General features: G+C 32.4%; 1 pseudogene; it reads right to left on the bottom strand.

The window, feature by feature from the left end:
• Positions 1–2,004: 2,004 nt before the first annotated feature.
• LOC107853220 lies at positions 2,005–2,622 on the bottom strand (annotated as a pseudogene).
• Positions 2,623–7,821: the final 5,199 nt, after the last annotated feature.

The raw sequence follows: 7,821 nt of genomic DNA, 5'->3' as shown, positions 1-7,821 counted from the left end.
TGGAATGGCTCCAAACATATGAAAAAAAAATGAGAACCACCGTAAGCAGTAAGAACATGAAAATACAGTAATGGAGGCTAGCGAAACAACCGATAGTTCATGTGCAAGTAGAAAAAGCTAAAACTTCAATTAATCAAAAAGGAAAACAAAATTCTGGAAAAATCTCTCATTGATCTTGCTACCAAAATATCGAAAATTTGTGTCCCCTGTTTTTCGAAAATGAAATGGACTTTAGGCTATCGAAAATTTCTATCCCTTGTTTTTCGAAAATGAAATGGACTTTAGGCGATGAAACAAATGAGTTACAAAGTACATTAACACGACATACTTTACAAAGTTACTTTGTCATACAAATTTAAAAATACTTTTGGCTCTAAGTATAGGAGAAATATATAACTCAATTCCACAACAGAAACCCAATTTTCAGAAAACAAAGTTCCTAACACCAAAAACACGAAACTACTGTTAGAGAAAACAGTTTTTAAGATGGTGAATATTTTTTTAAGACAAACATTTATTTTATGCTATATCATAGTTTTTTTTTAGAACCTAGTACCTAAACGGCAAAGCACAACTCACAATTTTCAAATCGATTGAATTCCGAATAGATTGGTACCTTTGAAACTCAAGATAACGTACCCCTATTATCTACTAACCTTCTATCTCTAATATACAACCTTCACACCTTCCTAGCTAGCATATTAGGATGAAAGTTAAATATTGAATAGATCGACAACATTTATAGTAGCGGAATTTATTTACTTTTGAAGTTTATAAATAATGATTATACATATTCTAACATTCCCTTTTTTTCGTGTAAGGAACAGGCATGTATTTTGACCTTTGCAGCTACTCTAGGCAAATTTTTGTACTAATCTACTGCTCTATGTTTCACATACAAATTCCTTAAAGTCATTTTATTGAAAAACACAAATAATTTCTAGACCAACTAAATAGAGATTATGGACCATAACCCTAAACAAAAAAAGACATGCTGGGATTATTTCATCCAATTCGATCAAGTAAGCATGACAAAATGAAAGAAAATATGTATATATAGACAATACATATTAGTTGAGAATTTATTTTAGATGTTAGCAGATCTTGAAAATAATCGATTCAAATATAACCTTTCACTTTAATGGAATACAATGGTCAGCACAAGCATTTTAGTTGATTCCAACTTATTTTGAACTGAGATGTAATTGTTGTAGCTTAACTGTAAATAGGTTTTGATTATGACAAGCTGTTCACATCATTAGACTTTTCGAGGGAAAGGGAGCATATTTAACATGGCAACATTCTTCGCACGAGATTATCTCCCAGAGTAAGTTTGGGACTTTAGGAGAAGGAAATTTAGAGATACACACCAACTTCAGGTCAAAAGAATCTCATTACCAGATCTAAACCAGTAGGACTGAGTAGCAACTACATAAGAGTATGCAATAAGAATACTTAGTGTTTGATGAATTGCAACATCAGCTGCTGTATAATAAGGGGATAATAACAGATGCCAAGTTACCCTGTCACTTTGGTCATAATTTTGAATAGATTGGTTTTTTTACAACACAAACGCAAATTTCACTATTTCGAGGAAATCGCAGTTCTGTAAAATAACACCAATCCTAATTTAACCAATCTAGTACCTAAATTAGAGAGCACAATCAAAATTTCCACAAACATCAAAAAGTCAAGAAGTAGGGCGGAAGTTGTGTAGTCAATAAGTAATCAAAACAACAATTTCATTGATACTGGAAAACCCCAATTTCGCAAATCCTTAAAATTTACTTTTGCGATTGTGGGTTCAGCCATCACCTTTGTTGACATAAACGATCGAAAGAAATACAAAAATAAGTTGATAGTTACGCACCTATGTAGGAGAACAGAGAGAGCAGTCATCTTTAGTATATACATGATACATTGCATCGTTAGATGTATGCTTTAGGATGCAGCAAAAAATGGCTCCCAACGATAGTCCAAAAGTAGAGAACAAAAGATGTTTCACTAACTCTTGTGCCAGCTGTACAATACAATCAAGTTACAGCTTCTGTTCCATTATATTCAGCTTTAAAGCACTACAATTACTTGATTAATTTGAATATAGAGACCATTTGTTAAGCAGTTCATCAAGGGAGGGATTTATAAGAGAATAGGTTATATAACACACAAGAATGTTCAGCTTTCCGTCGAAAGCCGAGGAGACATTCTCCATAAGCTGAACTCTGTTTTCCCTAGAAGATGCATCGCAAACAGAACCTTACACTTGAAGGCCTTTAGCGGCCCACTCTTGCAGGCGCTTGTTGAGCTCCGCTTCATTACGTGAACAAGTGTACACTGTGGCGCCCCGTTCCGCCAATTCCTCCACAACTGCATGCCTAAAAATGAATATCCAAATTGAAATTTAGAAAAATGTATTTGAAAAAAACTTAAAAAGGTATCAAAATTCAGTTTACCCAATTCCACGTGTCCCGCCGGTTACGAGAGCGGTAAACCCTGAAAGGGACCATCTAGAACTGCTACCACTGGCTGCAACCTTCTCCATTGAAATATTACTTTACTTTTTTGAGAGGGTTCCCGATATAATTTTGAGGATAAGAATAACAGTAGTTAAAATGTAAGAGGATTTACCATTAATACTGAAATTTTGCAATAATTTCATCGTATACTATATTAGACGTACAACAATCATCATGATTATCAGCAATAAGAGGTTTTCTTAGTACTCTAACATTGTTAGAACTCTTGGCTCTTGACAAAGCAATATATAGTTGACCATGAGAAAATACTGATTCTCTTAAATAAATGCCAACAAAGTCTAATGTTTGTCCTTACGTTTTGTTAATGGTCATGGCAAAACGTAATCGCACTGGAAATTGTGTTCTTTTAAATTGTAACAAAATTTTTTCATCTATTAAGGTTAATAATGGTATGCGTGGAATGAATACATGAGTATTTTTAAATTCGCCACTAGATATTGCAGCATTGATAACGTAAGCTTTAAAATCATCACATGTTAATCATGTTCCGTTACATAAACCTTCTAAAGGATTTAAATTTCTTAGCAAGATAATGGGGCAATATTTTTTTAAACATAACTTGTAAGGAGGTAATTCAGTAGGATTTAAAGTATGCATAAAATCTTCATATTCACTTTGATCTTTTGGATCAAGAGTTTCATTAGTAGCCACATATACTTTTGCATTGGATGGGTATTGAGTAACCAACATTTCATTTATTTCATCTAAAAAATCATTTTTGGTTGTTAAAATAGCTCGAGAAGTAGTAAAAGAAATATTTGAGTAAGATGTATATAAATTGGGATAAGTAACTTTAAATAGCAAGTTCAATAAATCTTTTTCAGTAGTGAAAGGAATGATTAAAGATTTTGGTATTTGAATTTTTCCTTGAGCATTTTGTTTCTCATTTCCATTACCGATTCTCATTAAGTAGTCACAAAAAGAAGATCAGTTCTTGCTCGCATATTTTCAGATAATTGTAGTTTTTGGAGTTGATTCCAAATCTTAGAACATAGTAAACTTTCACGGACAAAGTCTTCTTTTTTGCCACTACGAACAACAGATAGGATTTGTCTGAAATCACCACTAAAAACAATTTTTCCACCGAAGAGAATCTTTCTTTTCATAAGATCTTTAAGAAGCAAATCCAAGGCCTCTACAATTTTTTTTTTTTGCCATTAAGATTTCATCCCAAACTATTAATTTTGCATCACGGATTAAAGATGCCAATGAACTTTGTTTGCTAATATTACCACTAAAATTTTCATCAATATTTATAGGCAATTTAAATCAAGAATGAGCAGTGCAACCTCCATGAAGAAGTGAGGCTGCAACACCAGAACTTGCAGTTGCCAAAGCTATAAACCCTCTATGTTTCACAGTAGCTAATAATGCACGATATAAAATACTTTTACCAGTTCCACCAGGACCATCAATAAAGAAAGCCCCAGGTTTATTTGAGAACACTCTTTCAAGGATTATATTGTAAGTTGTTCGTTGTTCATTGTTGAATTTATTTTTCAATAATAAATCTTCATCACTAACGCTAATATTTCTTTCAAAATGTACATCTTGAGCTTCTTTGGCTATAGTGGATGCTTTTATTTTTTCTGAGATAAGTTGAAATTCATTAATATCACGACCCATTGAGTAAAGAATATCGTTAATATTATTTAATACTTTATAACTGATTTCTTGTGAAGATAGATTTGCAAATTTACTATAATCATCTGACATTGCAGCTTTAAATTTTCCCCACAATTCTTTGGGATTATTTGGATTACAATATGTTAGTAAGACAACAAACAAATGTCTTAAGCTAGATGACATTTGATAACCAACTGCTTCTGACATACATTCTATTAAATTATTATCGCATAATAATAGTCCTCGTTTTTCTGCAGATTCTCTAAATGTATTATAAAATTCAACCGTTAACAAATCTTTATATGATTTAGGTCCTCTTAAATTCATTAGAATTAATCTTAAATAATATCTTTCTCCTTCAGTTGGATGACATGTTACAACACGGCCAATTGCATTTCCTTGTTGACGACGTGTCCACATTTTATATGTTGTTGACCATACAAAATATTCAGGAAACTCTCGATATAACAAATTTAAATTCATAGCGTCTTTATGTATTGTACTCATCATAGAAAATTTAGTTATCATATTTTTCTTAATCATTGGATTATTTATAACTTTGCTAATATTATCGATACTTTTGAAAGAAATAAGTTGTTGTCCATCAAAGATGGAGCTGCAAATGATAGAAAAAAGGATTCATTTCAATAATGGGAAATCCAAATATACGCCATGCAACTTCAGGCGGGGAAACCCATCTAGCTGATTGATACTCTTTTATTTCATCTATTTCTACATTTGTGTTATCATCATGTAGACGGAATATAATTTTATCATGTCCTTTACATATATATTTATAAATATATTTAACAATTTTATTATCAGAACAGATTTCTACATTCATATAGCAATTGAATTTACATAATAAAAATTAATTGTAAGGAACAACCCATGAATTATCAAGAAGGTGGTCTCCGATTTTTATACATTTTCCTGTATTTCGTCGCCTATAAATTGGATATGAATTTTTGCCTTTACATGTTTGGTCAGAAAATTCTTTTGGATATTTAAATTTACAAGAACATTTCTTTTTCATACAAGGACATGTCGGATTTAATTTCCCACAAGGGCCATGTATCATGTGTAGATTAACAAGTTCAAATAAATTTGGATTTGTTTTAGAGTCAGGTAGCTCTGCACAAACAAATCGATCATACGCTTCTGGTATCAATAATTTATATTTTTCCTCAAGTATGATAAGAAAATGAGCATGAGGAAGTCCTTTTTTTTGAAATTCTATTGTACACATAAATGTTGCAACTTTACCAAATATATGCTTTCTTAATATATCTTTTTTTAATTCTTCTAATTTTGCTCGGAATATTCAGCAAATCAAATCAGGTCTGTTTTGAACTTCATCCGTTGGAATTAGAATTTGTTTAATTTCAGGCCAAGAAAGATCGCAAGTCATGGTTAGAAATATATCAGGTCTTCCAAAACATTGAACTAAAGTCATAGCATCCATATATCGTCGACGCATATCTCTAGGACCTCTTGTGAAACTAAGAGGAATTATTCTATGCTTTTCTACTTGAGAAGCTTCTCTTTCACAACGGCGTAATATATCAAAAAGTCCCCCTAAAACATCTATTCTAAATAAATCTTGATTGAACGAAGCGAAATCAAGCCTCTGAGTTTCAATTTTGATCCATTCATCTACAATATATTGTTGGAGTAATCTACCTGAGTGCACTATTATATCTTCATCATCTCTTATTTGAAGCTTATAACAATAATATTCACGACAAGAAACCACATCTTTTTTTCGTTTACCTTTTCGCAGGATGTCATTTTCTAAGTTAAGAAATCCACCAATTGAAGTCATATTATTTACACCAGGTAATGTTCATGTTCACAATATATTTGTGTTGTAGTAGAACTGGCTGTACGTTTAATTTTTTCAATACCACAGTGCCAACCATTTTAACCATAAGAAAACATCAATGGATATTGCAATGGGTCATAACAATCATAGTAATAATTTACCAGTTGACTCCTATCACTTGTTGTATATATTCGTATATGAGGTGCAGAAACATAATTGTTGGCATCTTGATCTACCCATATTCCTGCAACCTCTGATGTAGTTGGTAAATTGTATGTTCGTTGATTTAAACCAGCATCAGATTTAAATGCAATATAGAAATCAGAAAGTTGTGGAATATTTATTACAGATTTTAAAAATATTGAGTATGGATTAATGTTTAATATTTCCATTAACTTTTTAACAGTATATTCATTTAGCTTGTTTGAACATGTCATTCTATTTTTCAACTCATTCTCACTATCAAATTAGTATAATTGCATATTTTTATCAATTTTCATCGCTTGGTATCAAGTCATTTATTAAATGATACATTTTTCCTTGAACTGGAAATGTATAAATACCTTTGTTTCTTTGTGATAATCCCTTATCATAAGCTACCCCAAGAGATATAAATGCAAATATGTTATTATATGCTCTTATATAAGTTCGAAAGTGTTTTGATTCTTCAGTATTTCCCAGATAAAGATGTAACGCCCCACATTTCAGACTACAATATAGGCCATGATTTCGATGTGTTGATAAATACCGAAGCCATAAAATCCTATTGCCAATACGGCATGTCAATTATTTGTGTAGCATGTGAATCCATTCAAGCTTGAATTTAGACCATAGAGGTCCTTCAACTCAAGGACGAGTTGAAACTATTTCGATCGACTAAGTTTTAGTGGACGTGGTAAAGTGTGTCAGCTCCCATCAACCATAACTCTCTGTATATGTCGAATTAGGGAGCCTACTATGTGTCAAATAATAGGTCTTCGAGTTAGCTTTCCAACGATACCAATTTTGCTAAAATTCGACACTCGAGCAAGAATTATGGCCTTTCAAAGTGATATGTGTCGCCTAACCAATCACCCATGGCCACTAGAAAGCATAGGCGATAGCCTAGGCGGCGCCTATGTAAACATAGGCAATGAGATGGGCGGCGCCTATGTAAAGAATTCAAGTGACTTAAACACTCCGTTTTGGGGACAAAATGATCCTTTTCCACCCTTACTTAGCCCTAAAAAACGAAATTCTGTTCCAAGGACCCCAAAATACACCTTCATTCATCAAAAGTGCTCAAAGATTCTCCTTAGGGTTTCAAAATAAAAACCCAAGCAACTCGAGATTCAACCGGGGGTTTTAGGAACAAATTGTATATTTGTAATCCTCTCAACGTAGGCTTCGAGAAATATCTAATATTCGTGGTAATCGAGGTACGTGGGGTTATCCTAAAATCTCATAGGTGTATTTTTTATGAACATGCATGCTTTTAAATGGGGGTTTTCAATCAAATGCTAATAACTTGTTTTCAATATGATTTCTAAGTCATTTTTCTTTATGTCATGGAATTGTTTGCCTATATACTTCAATGGTAGAAACTATGCATATGTGATTTGAGATTTTCCATGGAAGTTTGATAAATATGAATGATAAATTGCTTTCAAATTCCCATGATAATGTCTTGATACCCCATATCATAGTGTAACCAACAAAAGAGAGCATGAATTTGAAATAAATATTGTTCACCACTTGTAAATGATGAAGCACCTTGGTTTTTACATGATAATGCATATGTGGAAGTGATATTGATGACTTGCAAGTCGGGTATGATGATACCCTACAGAATAT

Source organism: Capsicum annuum, chromosome 1 (assembly GCF_002878395.1).
Source record: "Capsicum annuum cultivar UCD-10X-F1 chromosome 1, UCD10Xv1.1, whole genome shotgun sequence".
Classification (NCBI taxonomy): Eukaryota; Viridiplantae; Streptophyta; class Magnoliopsida; order Solanales; family Solanaceae; genus Capsicum; species Capsicum annuum.
This window is presented reverse-complemented; position numbering and strand designations above follow the sequence as displayed.